Genomic DNA, 16,712 nt, shown 5'->3' with positions numbered 1-16,712 from the left:
AATTAAAAACCTTGAGGAAATAAACTGATCATTAAAAAAAAAAAAAAAAAGAAGAACAAGCAAAACTTGTCTGTGGTGACAGATACCAGACAGTGATTGAGGCATGAGTAAAAGGGGCCTGAGGCTACTTTTAGATGTGATGGAAATGTCCTGTCTCTTGACTCAAGTGTGAATTACCTGGTTGTGTGTATTTAGTAACTTAAGATCTGTGCATTTCACTTTAGGCAAATTTATCTCCATTTTCAAAAAGATGAATAACTACTTTAAGAAATCCAGTCTGACCTGGAAAAAACAAAGGAATGAGAAAAAATGCCTCTGAACTCCCTCTTTTCTGACTTTTAACATTCATTCCAATTTATTTTCTTCCATTTAAATACTACCAGTGTTCCAAGCCCATTTCAGATGTTTTTTTCTGGGAATTATGCTGGATATAGGTGTGTGCATTCCTGTAGCAGCTCCCAGAGATTATTGTTGCTCACAGTTATTTGTGTCAGTGATATCTCAGCAAACAGAAATGTAACTGCCAAAGGCAGATAATACAGCTGTTCATTCAAGAAGAAATGATTGAACTAGACTTCGGGGGCTGAGTGTTTTTGAATCTAAGAAGATACTGGCTTGATCTTCAAGGCTATTTTTACTTTGAATGATCTTGTTCACTGAATGAAGCTCTTAATAGCATTTAATCCTCAACATTTATTTTACAAAAACGAAAGTATTACCTACTGCACTCAATAAAACATTCCTAGGCATTAAGGATAACAATGATGTCCAATAAAATATGGCTTATGACTTCAAGAATCACACAGTTAATGCTCCAGCCAAACAACTGAATAAAGAATTACAAAAATTTAGACATGTACATAATGCTCTATAAGGTTAAAAGAAGAAGACTAGGGAAATGCCCTGGAGGGAAGGATGATTAAATTGAGACTTGAAGGAAGAATATTAGAGTGAACCTTACAACCTTACAGTATTGCTGAGATTCCACTATTTTTGACCTACAGAAATGGCAATTACATATGACTCAAGCTAATATCTGCAAGAGCAGTGTTTCTGGCAAGAGAGGGACATGTGAAAAAGCCCCCAAAGAAAACAGAATATGATGCACTTACGGAGCTGAACAATTTAGTTCGATTCTAGTGAGACTGAACCCTAGGATGAGAGAGGAAACGGCAGCGCAGAGTCAAACTGATGGGTCAGGCAGCCGCTATTTCAGAGTGACAGTGAGAAGAAACAAACATCCGAGAGAGAGAGAGAGAGAGAGAGAGAGAGAGAGAGAGAGAGAGAGAGAGAGAGAGAGAAGGATGAAAAAGCACGAAAACATCACGCTCAATTCAGGAAGTGATGGCCTCGATCACAGCTGTGTTTGGGCGTCACATGTCCTAAGCTTGATATTTTAGAGGGTCCGTTGCACCTGCGCAGAGAGAGTCCGCCGCCAGGCATCCCGAGGCCTCATTCCCACGTTCCCTGTTCCGGCTGTAGCTGTAGGGCCGCTTGCGGGCTGGTGCTCTTGCCTTAGTGGACCTACTAAGACTGGGATGCTGTAATGTGCTAGCTTCATGCACGAATTCCGCCCGGATCTCTAGGTTCCACTTCTAAGCGTATTCTTCTGCAGGAATTAATGATCCATTCTAAGAGCGTGTACTATATTAAGAATGTTTGCAAAGAAATGGCCTACCAATTGTGCACAATCTACCAAGATGAGTTTTTTAAACTTTTATGAAAATGTGAAATGATACTTCGATGCTGTCTAGTTAGGCTCAACACTTAATGATAATATTTACTCTCTAAATTCTTTTCACTTATTTTCTGTAAATTAAATGAAACCGTGACTTGGTTTTATTATGCAGAACTTACACAATTTAGAAAATTTTAAGTTCCGTACCTCTTGCCAAAACACACTTTAACAGCCAATAATGCTAATTGCCAGGAAACGTATTCATACAGCGCCGTGTAAATTTTTAATGCACTCATTTGTCACTTGCTCCCATCAGCAAGCAGCCGCCATTTGCGGAGAGCCGAGTGCGCAGAGCCAGAGGGCTTGAGTGGCTTCAAGACGTTGACTGTAATGTTTTTAGGGCCTTGACAAAGATGAGGGATGTCAGGTTTTTTTCGGTTTAGTGAGTTTCCCCCTGAACACAGCAGTTCAGAAGAGCATCGGGAGACAGGAAGCAAGAGCTTTGCAGTAATGGGTGCTGTTTATTTGTTGGTTGTGGGTAATTTGACTTGACTCCCTCTGATCCACGCTAGGACAGCAGACCGACCCGAGTGCACCGCCATCATCGAGCTGCTGCGAAGCGCCTGATGTTCCGCCAGTCTCTGCTTAAAGCCTGTTTCTTTCTTTCTGCTTTTTGCTCTTGCTCTTGACCTCTGCTTGCAGTGATTATATTCTTTGTTATCTGGAAGGTTTGTTGAGCGAAGCTCATGCAGTGAAGACGTGTGTCACTATGAACACTCACACATACACATACAGGATGTTTTCAGGAAATATGTGTTTTTCTCATTTGGTGAAAAAGACGTAACACCAGTTTCACCTTCTTCATAAAACTTGAAGAGAATGTTTACTCTAACTTGTGGATGTAGACATTTAGAATACGTTTGTCATGTTAACTAGCAAATAAAAAGCTGAATGCAGTAATTCTGTGAAAAAGAAAAATTGGACTTAAAAATAAAATTAAACCACATTCTCTGGGATGATGATTTTGAGAAGATTTTCATCTACTTTAAATGTTGTAAACATCTGTGTGGCAAAAGTCGCAGAGCTGATAAAAAGCAACCTAGGTATGCATGGCATTTAAAATGTAAAGCATCACGTTCATGAATGCTTGAATTTTATGTTCAATAGGGTTATCAAAAATACTTTTAAATACATTTTGGTGAGTGTGCCATTTAAAATGTACTTGTAAAAACACGTATTAATCAGAAAATTGCTTTTTGTATTATCAGTCCTTAAATTCATTGTCACTAATTGCGTGACTAATTGTCAGATCTCTAGCATTATTAAAGTATTGCCAAATTTCCTAACATCTGAGACACTTTAAAGTTAAGATGCACCATTATTTTATATACTACTAAGAGAGCAAGGAAAAGGGGATGAAAGGAAGAAAAAGAAGGAAGGAAAAAGAAACAGCAGAGTAAAAGAAGGGAAAGGGGGAGGCAGAGAGGGAGGGAGGGGTGGGGGGGGAAGGAAGGAAGAGAGACAGAGAAAGAGAAAGAAAATTAGGGTGCAAAAACTGGGACATAAAGCTTTTTTGTAACTTAACATTTTGTTTATTCCTATTGGAAAAGCTCTTGGATTCATCCAGGGGTAGATTTTTTTGTTATTAATTATCGTACATTCTTAAAAACAAGAATACAAGTTCAATAAGTTGGTTGAGTAGTCCCAAAAGTTTTCCGTAGTCTTTCTCTTGTAATTCATTTTTTTTCTTAAGGACACAATTAAAATTTGCTTTAAATGTTTCTTTGAGGGAGGGGACATCACATTTCCAGTCAATCAGGAGAAACATTTGTACAGTCCAGGTCCTTTATTTTCTTTGTGCCTATCACGCCATGAATTTGTAGGGAATGGCTTCCACCAGCTCAGGCTCCTCCCGTTGGTTCTCACGAAGTGGGCTTCTCTGGGTGGAGCAGACTCGTGCTTCAGTTGAACCCAAGTCCCTTTGTCTTACTTCTTTTTCTGGTCACATGTTTCAGGAAGCTGTCTCAGCTCTTAGAGTGCTTAATGTGCTCAGTACTCACATTAATTCTCTCGGCAAGAATCTTACCTTTGTTTGTTTACAACAGTGCCAACAGCATACTGGGTACCAATGTAGACTCCTCCAGTGTTGCCATGGTAACATTGGGGGGCAATACCTTCTGAACAATGCCCATTCTCTTGATGTCTACAGTATCAGCTTTCTTGCAGATCGCCAAAGGAACAATTCCATGTTTTCTCAAAGGCCTAGGGAACATATAGTGGGTACCTCTCCTTTTTCCCTTTGTGTTGGACATTTTGGAGACTTTCTGGAAGATGGCAGTTCCAGCCAAAAGGTTTTGATTCACTTTTGATGCTCTGTCATCAGCATCTTAGTTTTCCATGCAGTGCCATCCTCAGTGACATTAAAAGGGGCAAGAGTACAGAACGTTTTTAAGGAGTCTTTCACAGTTGCCCCTGTGATTGTCTTTCCAGATGTTGTGACACATTCTTCAAGTTTTGTTTTTCTTGATCTCACCGGAATATGTCAGTCGCAGGTTTTCAGTAACAGAACAGATAATTGTTGCTCAAAGTCCTTCAAGAGTTTTTTGAATGAAACACAAGGCCGAGTTCCCACATGTGCAGGACTGGAGAACTGTGCCATGGCCACCATCTGGCTGAAAGTGATGGTTAGCAGCTACTGGCTATGAGGTGTATTCTGATTCAGAGACATTAAAATGTGAAAAGCGTGCATCTCAGGATTGTTTGAATGTGCAATTTTATCGTTCACTTTTTTTTTGTCACTCTTACTGAGCTTCTGCAGCTAAAGTCAAAGACATCAACTGTTGATCTTATGGGGGAGGTTTCTGCTTTAAAGCTTATCTGTGTAGGAGCAGAGAGGCTGAAGGCTCTCCTATCTCTAGGTTTCTATTGTTCATGGGTCAGTGGGAGCCAACGTTATGTGTTGAGTTGGAGAGCTGGTGGGTTCATTGGCGGTGACAGCATTTTTTAGGTTTGGAATAACCTCTGCGGTGATTGGGACAGAAAATCCAGGACGCAGAGAACCTTCAGCCCATACTCTGAGGACCAAAATGGGGTGAGCAGTGGCTCTAGCCCACGTTAGTACGTCATTCCTCTCTGGCAGTGCCCAGCAGAAAGCACAGAGGCAGAGACGTAGGGATGGTCCGAGGCAAAGGTTTTATAGAGCAAGCTTCAGCGGAAGATCTCTCGAGACCCTCACTGCTCTGACCTAATTGAGAGTTTTGTAAGCCCACTGCAAAGGGTGACATTGCAAACAGAATTATGGGACGAGCAGACCTAAAGCCACTTATTGGCTATATTTCTGCATAAGGTGTGCATGAATTAAAACTGAAAAAAGCATACGTAAATATAGATTTAAAAGGTCCAGATTCGTCTCGCTTGATGTGTCTGTCTTCTTTGACTTCCGTTCATAGTGTTGTGCCGATTTACAGGTGTTCACAGTGTGTGTAACTGTATCTAAATTCCAAAATCCTGAAAAAGGCTTGGAATGAAATTATTCAGAGCTACTTTAAGGCTAAAATGCTTAATTTTTAACCAAAGAATCAAAGAGTCGAAGAGTAACCTGCTGCAGTACAACCTTTACAATTTTGTTACATGAGTCAGTCAAAGATCGTCAACTTGGTACCTTCCAAATTAAAAATGAAATGAATGTGTCATCATTGAAAGAAAAAAAAAAGCCACGAGAAACTTGGCAACCCTGGAGCCCCATTAGCAGCCTTTTCAGTTACTGAAACCAGAAGTGTGTGTGGTGTGTACTTCCTGGGTAACCACACACGAAATAGGCGAGAGGTACTTAGGCTGCTGCTCACGCGTGTGGATCGATCCTGTGTGATTCCTACGCCCTGAATGAAAACTATCATTCGATGCAAGCAAAGCTTTCTGCCATTTGGGTTGTGATTTCTCTCAACCCAAAATACATAACCTTGAGCTGAATAATCAATGTTTTCCTTTAAAGTTACCTATTAATATGATCTATTATAGAATGATTTTAAGTAGACTTGAAAGGATTAATCATGACATGAATTGGAGTACTAAATTTCTCCTCTCGCCTCCCCTCTTTATTTGCAAATACCAATTGCTACCTATCGATATTATGGAAAGCAGAGCTCTCCTGGGTGATATGTAGCTTTCTTCTCAGTTGAATGTACAGCCCTGTTCTGCAGGATGTACAGCCCTATTCTGCCTTGGTACCCTTTAATAATGAAAGATACAGGAAATGATAGTCACTAACTGACTGAATGTAGGACTCTCAGTGTCCATCGTTTTTAATAGGTTAGACAGCACCCATCTTAAAAAAAAAGTAGAAGTTCTTTTACAAGTAAAAAACTAGAGGCATTACTGCTAAAGTGGAATATAAGAAAAAGATGTCTAATGCAAAATCTATTTAAAATTTTGGGGGAAGCGCTAAGCAAAACAATTTTTAAAAGGAATATAAAATGATACAAGCTGGATGTTGAGAAACAAAACCCAGCTTTATTTTAATGACCTCCCTAAATAAACCAAGGTAGGCAAATATTAAATGACTGAAATGTAACTTTCCAACAAGTTAGCAAGATAATATACACAAACCAGTGCTTTCCTGGAGACTAGTAGTAACAAGATAAAAGTAAAATAACAGTTTTCACTCGTAAGCATCAACAGTATATCAACAGGTAGAAATATACTTTATCCATGATCTGAGAGGTAAATTTGAGAGCTTGGTAACCAGAATTATGAGTTCTGGAGCCAAGACAGCATGATAAAAATACCAGCTTTGTCACTCATTGGCTATGTGATATGAAGTCGTTTAATATGAAAAACCATCGAACTGCCTTGGATCCCTATCTGCAAAATGGAAATAATGATAATGCCAATGCCATAGGGTCATGGTGAGAATGCAATTAGTTAGTATTTGTAAAGCATTTAAACAGTGCCTACAAGGTGGTCCATACTCTGTAAAGATTACTTATATTAACAATATAAAACTTTAATGAAGAATATAAATAAACAATTGAATAAAGAATAATCATAACACTGGATAGGAAGACTTAGCGTTCAGTACTGTCAGTCTTCCCCAAATTAATCTGTAGATTTCATCCAAATCTGAGCCCAATCTCAAGAGGTTTTATAATGAAAGAGGAGCATGGTGGTTATATAGGGTATGAGTTCTAGAATCAGGGGCTCCTTCTTTAATGGTTCTAATCTTTATTCTCCTAATCTGTAAAGTAGAAATAACAACGAAGTGTTCCTCATGTGATTAAGCTTGATTATCCATGTCAGTAAAGCCTCTGACCCAGTGCCTGATCCAGGGAAAGCAATTCACAAGTAATAGTTGGCTGTTATTAATGTCTTTGGGGGAAAAGTGTTTTACTAAATAAATAATTGTGCCAGAGTGGAAAAGTAATTTTTTTTAACTAAAGGAAAGGAGGGAGAGGGGTGATGACTCAGGGGGATTGTTCTAGACGAGAGAATGTGTTCTTCTTCAGCAGGGAGAATGTGGTGGCACCGGCTCAACCATGAGAAGGTGATCAGAGCTGAAGATAAAGCGTCTAAACAGATGACAGTGATAATGTGCAGTACCCCAGTAAGATCTGCCCTGTACCAGTACTCCCTGGAGCATTTTACATGTAAATTAACCACAACACTGAAAGAGAGTGACTGTTGTTACCCCCGAATTACAGAGGCTCAGGGAGGGTAAGTGAGCTGCCCCAAGTCTAGTGAGGGTGCTGGATCTGGGCAGCTGGCGGTGGAGTCCGCAGCCTTCTCCACCACACCAGGAGATTTTACTATGTGGTAGAGTTGAAACTTTAGATCGTGGGAGAATATTGAAAGAATTCGATACATAGTGCCAGGGTAACTAACCCCCTGGGAATATATATATATATGTTTACTTTCTAGGGAAAGAAATTCCAGGTTCATTAAAGATTTCAATATGCTAAATAAATCTAAATAAACTTGGGAGAAATAATCATTCCAAAGTGTAGCAAGGTGTAAAGCTGAACCCAGGTGGGTCTGCAGATCCCTCTTCTCAAAAATGAATGGGTCAGTGGCTTCATTGGCATCAATTAGCAAGAACCGATAAGCTTGGAGAAAGGCACTTTTGAGAAAGATGTTTGTGCAGCCATCCCTACAAGGTGACAGCTGAGGCATGGTGATTCCCAGGGCAGGACAAAACTGCCAGCCTTGGTGGCCTGTGTATGGAGAGAAAAACCCAGGCAGAGTCTGATTCCACCCAGTTCAGTGCATCTCAGTGATAGCACCTGCTGCGTGCACTGTGTAGTGTTGCAAATACCGTGTGGAAAGCAGTCAGTGCTTTCTCTGCCCTCCTGGAGCCAGTTTACAGTTAACTGCGAGAGACAAACAAATCGTAAGAAATGATAATGCAGGGTGCTACGTGCTATGATAGAAGTTCAGGGTGCTGGAGGATGATCAATTCAGATTTAGCGCTTACAGAAGATTTCCCAGAGAAAACAGTATCTGAGCTAAGATCTGAAGGTTAAGGAAGATGCAGCCAAGCATGCCAGCTCCTCTTCCTGGGTCTGTTTGTGAACACAGCTATATTTTATCCAGGTAGTGAAGACAGAAACCTGGACTTTTAAGGAAGTAGGCAAATAACAGCGTATAGGCCCAGAATCAGGAGCAAGAGTGCCTGGATGTGGACAACTGAGATATCAAGCAAGCAGCTAGTGATGGAAAACACGTGAGGAGAGACTGTCAAGGGACAGAAGGAAGAGTTGGCACAGCCCTCGTGCAGCTCCCTGGGGCTCCCCAGCAGTTCTGGACCAGACAGAGAAACCCAGAAAGTCTAGTTAGAAAGGGAAGAAAAGCATACAGAAGAGTGAGGTGTCCTGGAAACCAGAGGAAGATGGTTTCGGTCGTACAGGGGAGGTGAAGTCAGAGCATCACTGCTGAGCAGAAAGCTGGTGTGGCGTGCAGAGGGCTCACGTGGAGGCCAGGCTGCAGTGGGGGGAGCGGGCCGGCGACCAGGGACTCAGAAGTGCTGGGGGGAGAGGTGAGGTTGGGTTGCCCGCGGCGTGGCTTCTCAGGACCGGCAGTCTGTGCAGTTGGGCTATTTTTTCCAGCAGGAATCATTGAGTTGGAACTCAGACATGGAGAAGGCAGACAGCCTCATTGGATGTTTTGCCAGACTAGTAATAAAAGGAAAATGGACAAAGGAGTTAGAGGTCCTTGAGGAAAGCTGGCGGAGGTTTTTAGTGCAGCCTGGAGTTCATCTGAGGAGCGACGGGAGTGAGGAGCCCTAGAGATCACTGGACGGGCAGAAGCGGTGACGGGAGCGGGGAGGCCACCACGGGTCGAGTGGCCCACGAGTATAGGAGTGATTTTACTAGACATAATGGACTGGAAGTGCCGGAAGAATAGAAGGCTGAAGTGGAATAGAAGACAGGACAGGAGAAGGCTGATTTTACGAGGATGCCCTTGGCTGTGATTTGGGCACACACTGCGCTGCTCTGGCGTCCAGGAGATACCGGGAGGCAGATCAGAGAGATGGTCAGTTCTAAGGAGGAGAGCACCCCAGGTGCGTGGGGGCCGAAGAGAGCCCAAGTGTCACCAGCTTTGTGAGCACCGAAGGACAGCACCCGGGACCAGGGTGCACCTTCTGCACCCGAGGTTTGGCTGCAGTAGGAGGTCAGCCAGGTTAGGGACGCTCACTCTGCTCAGACATCCCCGGGAAGGCGGCTCAGCGGCTTGTCCTGCTGGTGCTCAGGAAGCCTGAGGTGGGGGAGAATATTCTCACCTTAGCATATCGGAACACCCCCAAAGATAAACTGAACCAAAAAAAATGTTACTAAATATTGAATAAACAAAATTGGGTCCCAGGAAGTAGAATGCCAAAAATTTTCATGCATCTTTTGTGCAATATGAACTGAAGATCGTCTGAAAATATGTGTCACAAGTTTTAAATACGCACATAAATAGTTTCACTGCTAGACATTTATTCTAAGAAAAATGTGCAGGCAAGCGAATGAGCCTCATACTTAAGAATATGTGTTTCAGGGTCTGTTTCAGGGAAATGGTTAAGGGAGGGCCGTAGAAACTGATGCCCGTGGATTTGGGTCTCAGCTTTGCCCTCTTCTGTTCTGATGACCTTGGGCAATTCCTCTAGCTCTCCCATTCTCAATTATCATTATCTGTAAAATGGATGCATTAGTAGTGATGACTCAGAAAGTTTTGAGGAGAACTTTGATTATAGACGTAAAATTCTGAACACAGAAGCTGGGACATCACTTAGTAAGTGCTCAGTTGATTGTAATCGTGCTTGAAAAAAAAAAAAAGCAGAGTGGGAGGAGGGGAGAGAACTGAGAAAAGGGAGGGAAGGGAAAGAAAGGGACAACAAGAAATCCTTCAGGGCTAACTGGTGAAATAAAATATAGTGTATTGATAAATACTGTATTATGCATTTATGCATATGGACAAGAAGAGTTGTGGAAAATAGGGCTTTTTCATTTTCCAAAAGCAGATTATGAAACTAAACAAATAGTATTATATCCTATTTTTTAAAAATTCGAACACTGTTAATTTTTATAAAATGATAAGTACAGGTACATATGAAGTTTTACTGTGTTATTTTCATAGGATATGGTAAGTATTTTCTTCCTAATATTATTTTTCTGAATATTTTATAGTAAGGAGGTAATACTTAGATGATCAGTAAGCACAGTAAATTTTTATTTTTCTATTTCTGAAAAGAAAAGAAAAACTACAATTGAACATGTAATACAGAAGACGTGTCTGGAAGGGCTGTTGACCGTTTCTTAATCATTGCACTGAGCGAGTCCCTGTACAATGATTATTGACATCTTCAGGTATCTCAAGAAAGAATGGTTAAGAGTTGGTTTAATTTCACAGAAATAACTACAGAAAATGATTTTAGTGTCTCTTTTCAAAAGTGCTGTGAAGGTGAGCAAAATTCCAGGGGTATCGTTTTGCGTTATGGACACCTGTGCCCTACTCCAGGGGGCCATGATGTGATAAATATGTGGAAGGAGTCATTATAGTTTGCAGTTTGTATATCAGAGAAGATTAATAATTTGCTTCTTGATGGTTTTACAACAAGAAGGTTTCTTGCCATCGAACTAAATCACTTCTCTCATACCTCTACTTGAAAGAAGTATCCATTAAAATGAGTTTGGCGAATCTCTTAATATTTATCCTCAGTTTGATTTAAAGGTGACAGGTATCAGTTGTCTAACTTTACTCATGAAGGGGCAGTGCAGTGGTGGGCAATCATGACTGATTTCCTCTGTTATTATGTATTTATAAAACCAGCAGAATTTAAAAAAAAAGGCGAGGGCATTTCTGGATACCACTCACACAATTTAATTGTCTCCGTAGTTAGAAGTATCGATTACTGTTGTTTACATGTTCTAGATAGTTAACGCAAGAAAATAAGTTACTTTATTGCCGTACAGATTACACAAAGTGACTCACTGGTATCCACGTCCCATATCTGGCGTCACGTGTTCGCGTCCGCTTTTAGCATCCTGTTACCTGGGTTGTTCTCACTTATTACTGATCCATTTATTGATTGAACTATTAACGACCCTTTCCCACTGTGGAGAAGACAGCCGGAAGTAATACAGTTGGCCTCTAGACTAAGGAATTCTCTTGTACTTTGTGCACTGAATATTTAAGTAACAAAACCAAGGGCTGCTTCCAATCACTGGCTTCCTTGTGTATTTGACACCTGGAGGGGCTCATTTTTTAACTTTCTCTTCTCTAGACAAAAAGTTATTTTTCAATGACAATTATGAAGTCAAATGAGTAATAATGATCAGAGGAAAGGTGAAACTGAAATTTTCTTTGATTGTACTTAGTATATATATTCAGGCTAGGAAAAACAAAGAAATGTAACATAAAAATGAAGTTAGTAATTGCTTCGTATTTCCTAGTTACATGAGTGCATTTTTGAGGAGAAAATTAGAAAAGAAACATGTTACTTTTTGGTGTTTCATAGTAATAAATAACATTACACTTTAATAAGAAGTTATAATAACACAAGCAGAAGAAGAATTTACAAGCAATTTTCTCAAGTTACTATTGTAAACTAGTAAAATAGTCCATGTGTGAACTGAAATTTGCACAGACACACACAAAATTATACTTATGGTTTGCAATCTGTTTTGTTGTTTTAAATTTGAAACACAAGTCAGATGCCAGAGCCTTACATAGACTGTAACTCAGAGATCGGTTTGTTTGCTTTTATCATCACTGTACTCGCCTGACTTTGACTGTGAAGGCAGGACCCTGTAGGACCACAAGGATTGGAGACACAAACTGCATCCAAAACAAGTTCAAACAATCCTAGGTCATTGCAAACTTACCCCTGCGATGAATCCATGCAGCTGAGTCCCCAGCTTGTAGGGGCTGACTAATAGCAGGAAATTACATTATATGTAATACACACAGTTAACCACAGCCATTATTTAGAACTTAGACCAAAAGATAATTTAGGGGATGAGGAGTATTTTATCTGTGACATTACTCCAAGTTGCTGGCACGTGATGTAAAAGAAAAGCACAGTGAATTCCAGATGGTTTATTATTATCATTAAATTCTCCACAGATGAAGTGCACCCTTATTGCCTGCACCTGGGCACTCTGTCCCCAAGGTCCCACCCATGGGAACCCTGCTTCCTCTTCCATTAGGACCTGACGGTGATGGCCAGCCTCCTATCACTTCTTAGCTGCCCCAGCTCCGCCCACCTTGCTGAGCTCCACTGCAGGCCTGGGCACACCAGTTTTGCTTAACCTCAGGGCCTTTGCACTGCTCTTTCCTCTGCCTGGAAAGCTCATCCCTCAGAAGTCCACATGACTGGCTTCCTTACCTCCAACTCTTAGGCCAGTGTCACTGTCCCTAGGACACCACTTTGAGTATCCTGTTTTCACTTGCAGCCTCCCTATCTCCTATCCCCTCTTCTACCATTCTTTTTTTTTTTTTAAATACACGAGTAGTGTCTTCCAACAGAATATATAATTTGTTATAATAATTATTATTTACTTTCTGCCTCCCTCTGCTAGAATCTGAATTCCATGAGCTCAGGGGTTTTTGTGGTTTCATCACTGATGTCCAAACACCTGGACAGCATCTGACACACGATGATGCTCCAGCAGTCTCTGGTGAATAGCTACACCTTGACTTCACTATGTGTAATTGGGGTACACAGTTGTTTTCAAGTCTTTGTGTCTTTTTTTCACTTTTGAGACAAATTTTCCCTGATCTTCCATGTCAAGTACAATTTAATATCCACTGAGAAGAACCAACAGCAATTACCTTCAGCCTTATGAGAGAAAGATGTGACTATGTCGTGCCCCATAAAGAAAAGGGAGTGTAATGGAATCAATGAACAGCTTTATCATTTTAAACATGCGAATTATTTTATATTACCTAAATGAATTATTTCAAGAACCTTGTGAGTGGAGCAAAACAACAAAACAAAACATTTCTTTTTACTCTTGTTCTGAGAAGGAAACAGATGCCAAACGAGACTAAATGACTTTTCTAATAGGACCTGGACAGGCACAGTAGAACTGAGGTTGGAGGTGGTCTCGCCTTGTTCCTGAACCAGTGATGTTTGCAGCGTCTCCACCGACCTCTCACGTTGTGCGCGTTAGAGCAGAATGTCGGAGAGCATGCAGACGTACCTCTCTGCTGACTGTTCTGTGAGAGAATCACACTGTTCAGTCATTTCACATGGAATCTGGAAAGGGAAGAATGGCTCACCTTCTCCAGAATCCAGCACCTGTGCTCAGAATGACCTCGAAGACACGCATGGAGCCCTTGAGAAAAACCCCTGCACAACGCCTTGAACTCCCCGTGCGTCTCACAGTAAACACTTGATTTTTTTTTCTATCCCGCGTGAATGCGACGCTCAGTAAAAGGGAGGTACTGTTCAGGGTTGCACGTAGAGCTTGTGGCTCCGGCGTGTCTCGCTCCACTGACCAGCAGGATGGAGTTGCCTCATTAACCCTTTATCTCACCACTGTTTGTCAGAGGTGATCGGGCTCTTTTTTCCTTCAGAAGTTCTGTTCAACAGAATGACTTTGATAAATGGAAACAATTGTTTTTCACCCAATGATGTCTGGGTAGATAAGAAGCCTTAAAAATGCATTTTTTTTTAAATGTAATGATAGTAATTGCTGGCAGAGTGATCCCTTATTATGTACAAGACTCTATGCTCTCAAGGCCTGTATCTCTCCTGCCACATTCATGCAGGAGTTTAATGAGGAAGGTGTAGCCCTGTCCTTTTATGCGGCCAGGGATGCCAGGCATGGGGAATTCAGACCTTAATATGGGGGGTTGTTGAGGTTTGAACCCAGATATGTGACTCCAAATTCTATCTTTTCACCATTATTTACAGTTATAAAGGTACGCTTTTTTTCCCCTTGTAGTGTGACACTGTTTATTTATAGATAACTGCATATCAATATTAAATGCCAGGGATTCAAACTTAGTCTGTTGCATACATAAGGGATTGTTAATTGCTAAGGAAATGTCCATGGTTTTTGCAAAGGTATAGTGATTCTATTCATTAAGTGAGTCTTAAATAAACCTTGATATCACTAATGATGAAAAGAGACAGTCTGTGACTCCACATAATTTATGTGCATAATAAAGTCACCATTGGCATGCAATTACTTAGGTTTTTTTACCTTCTAGTTTGCAATTTGTGCCCAAGAATTGCTTGTGAAATGATTTTTTTTTCTGTTACATACTGAAGAAATTATATCACTAGAGCAGTCAGATAATTTGAGAGAAGCATGCATCTTGTAATACGTTTTCTGAACAAGGAGATTTCGCCTTCAGGTTTGTTTGTCCTTTCAACCTGCAACAGGACCTGAGAGATTCTCCACTGTCAAGGCAGCCCTTGAGTTTTGTCTTTTGTTGAAGCAACGTGTAGTATCTTAGGTAATAACTAATTCAAGACTCTATTGAGAGAGATCTGAACTTTAATCAGTTTCTCTTCAGTTCCCATGCTGAGAAAAAGAAAATGTGTTCTGCGAAACCTTAGGTCTATTAAATGCTCCGAGGGAAAACAGATCCCATGGTTAAGTGATTTGGGGAAATGGTACCTATGGCAGCTCTTTCTTGGAGGTGATTAAGGAGCATTAGCCTATTAGAGATTCCAGTACATTTAAGTTTGCTCTCTTAGAACTTTTCATACTATTGAGCAATGGATTTTTGGTGTGTGTAACAATTACTAATATCCAGTGGAACTAGAGATAATTATGGTAATACTGTGTTAAAGCCAGGATGCTGTCACAGCGAGCCTATTATTTAAGTTCAGGGTATTCTTTTGGGCTACAAGACAGATGATGTTTTAAAGCACTTAAGGACTGACTAAGTATTGTATAATCCGTGCTTCTCAAGCTTGACAATCTGCCTGAATCACCTTGTGAACTTGCTAATGTAGACTGATTGAGTAGCCTGTGGTGGGACTCGAGTTCCTAAGAAGCTCCTAGAAAAGCGCAGAGCTGCTGGTATAAGGACAACACTCTGAGCGGCGAGAACTCAGATCAGGGCTCTCACCCCTGGCTTCTGATGTTTCGGACGTCCTTGCCGTGTGTGCTGTCCTGTGCTTTGCAGGATGTTCAGTGGCGTTGCTGGCCTCTCCCCCTAGATGACTATGTGTGGCACCGGGCAGCACCTCCTCGCCCCAGTTTGAACTATCAAAGACATCCCTCGACATCATCAGATACTCCTTGGAGGCAGAACTGCTCCCTTTGGAAAGCCACTGATGAAGACGGTTTGTACTGAGATGTCCTGTCTCTTTGAGTTCTCAAGTTAGTTCTTTTCAGTTCCAATGGAAATGATTGGCCAAAACCAGGAGGATAGTTGAACTGTGCTCAATTATGGAATGCTTTTTTATGAAGCAGTAAGAATCTAGCTAGCCTTGTTCCGAAATTGGGGTTACTAGAAAGAGAGTAGTGGGCACCCATGTTCTGTTCAGTTATAGACACAGCTGGTGTGCACGTAATGACTTTTTTCCGGGGAACATATTTGTAATTCAAAGGGACACTCTAGAATTGGAGAATTAAATGGGATTCAGAAAAATTCAGGGCTTGTGCTGAGCTAACAATGAGAATTAAGGCATCCAGTCTGTTGCTGGAGTAGCAGTTGTGCCTTAGACTAGTGCTGGTGCTGCTTGCTAATTTTTTTTGAATTGACAGTAGAATTAAGGCATAAATAAAGATTAGGAAACATAATATAAAATACCAAAGATAAGCGTTGCTAGCTTTCTGAGGGACTGGATTGTCTAGCGACAGAACCCTTGGCAGAACTTTTAGGAATGGATTACTTAGTCTGGAGGCATATTCTTTTTTAAAAAATTTTTTACTATCATTTTTTAAATTGAAGTATAGTTGGCTTCCAATATTGTGTTAGTTTCAGGTATATGTATATATATATTCTTTCTTTGATTCTTTTCCATTATAGTTTATTACAAGCTATTGACTGTAGTTCCCTGTGCTGTACAGTAGGACTTTGTTGTTTATCTATTTTATATACAGTAGTTTCTATTTGCTAATCCTGAACTCGTAATTTAGCCCTCACCTCTCCCCCTTTTCCACTTTGGTAAGCATAAGTTTGCTTTCTATGTCTGTGAGTCTCTTCCTATTCTGTAAATAAGTTCATTTGTACTATTTTTTAGATTTCACATATAAGTGGTATCACATGTTATTTGTCTTTCTCTGTCTGACTTCACTTGATACGATGATCTTTAGGTCCATCCATGTTGCTGCAGTGGCATTCTTTGATTCTTTTTAATGGCTGAGTAGTATTCTATCATTTATATATACCACAGCTACTTTCTCCAGTCATCTGTTGATAGACATGTAGATTGCTTCCACATTTTGGTGGAATAAATAGTGCCACTATGAACAATGGGGTACATGTATCTTTTCGAATTAGAACTTTCATCTTTCCTGGATATGTGTCTGGGAGGAGTATTGCTGGATCACATGGTAACTAGTTTTTTAAGGAACGGGAGGCATATTCTTTA

At 40.7% G+C, this 16,712-nt stretch overlaps 1 protein-coding gene and 1 pseudogene across 2 annotated transcripts in view; one reads left to right on the top strand and one right to left on the bottom strand.

Annotated features, from left to right (window-relative positions):
- Positions 1-16,712, top strand: part of CTNND2 (catenin delta 2) — an 886,271-nt gene that overhangs the window by 220,006 nt on the left and 649,553 nt on the right. The window lies entirely within an intron of this gene.
- LOC123617464 (large ribosomal subunit protein eL21-like) lies at positions 3,543-3,990 on the bottom strand (annotated as a pseudogene).

Source organism: Camelus bactrianus, chromosome 3, assembly GCF_048773025.1.
Source record: "Camelus bactrianus isolate YW-2024 breed Bactrian camel chromosome 3, ASM4877302v1, whole genome shotgun sequence".
Lineage (NCBI taxonomy): Eukaryota > Metazoa > Chordata > Mammalia > Artiodactyla > Camelidae > Camelus > Camelus bactrianus.
Note: the sequence above shows the minus strand (reverse complement) of the source record. Positions and strands in the feature narration are given on the sequence as shown.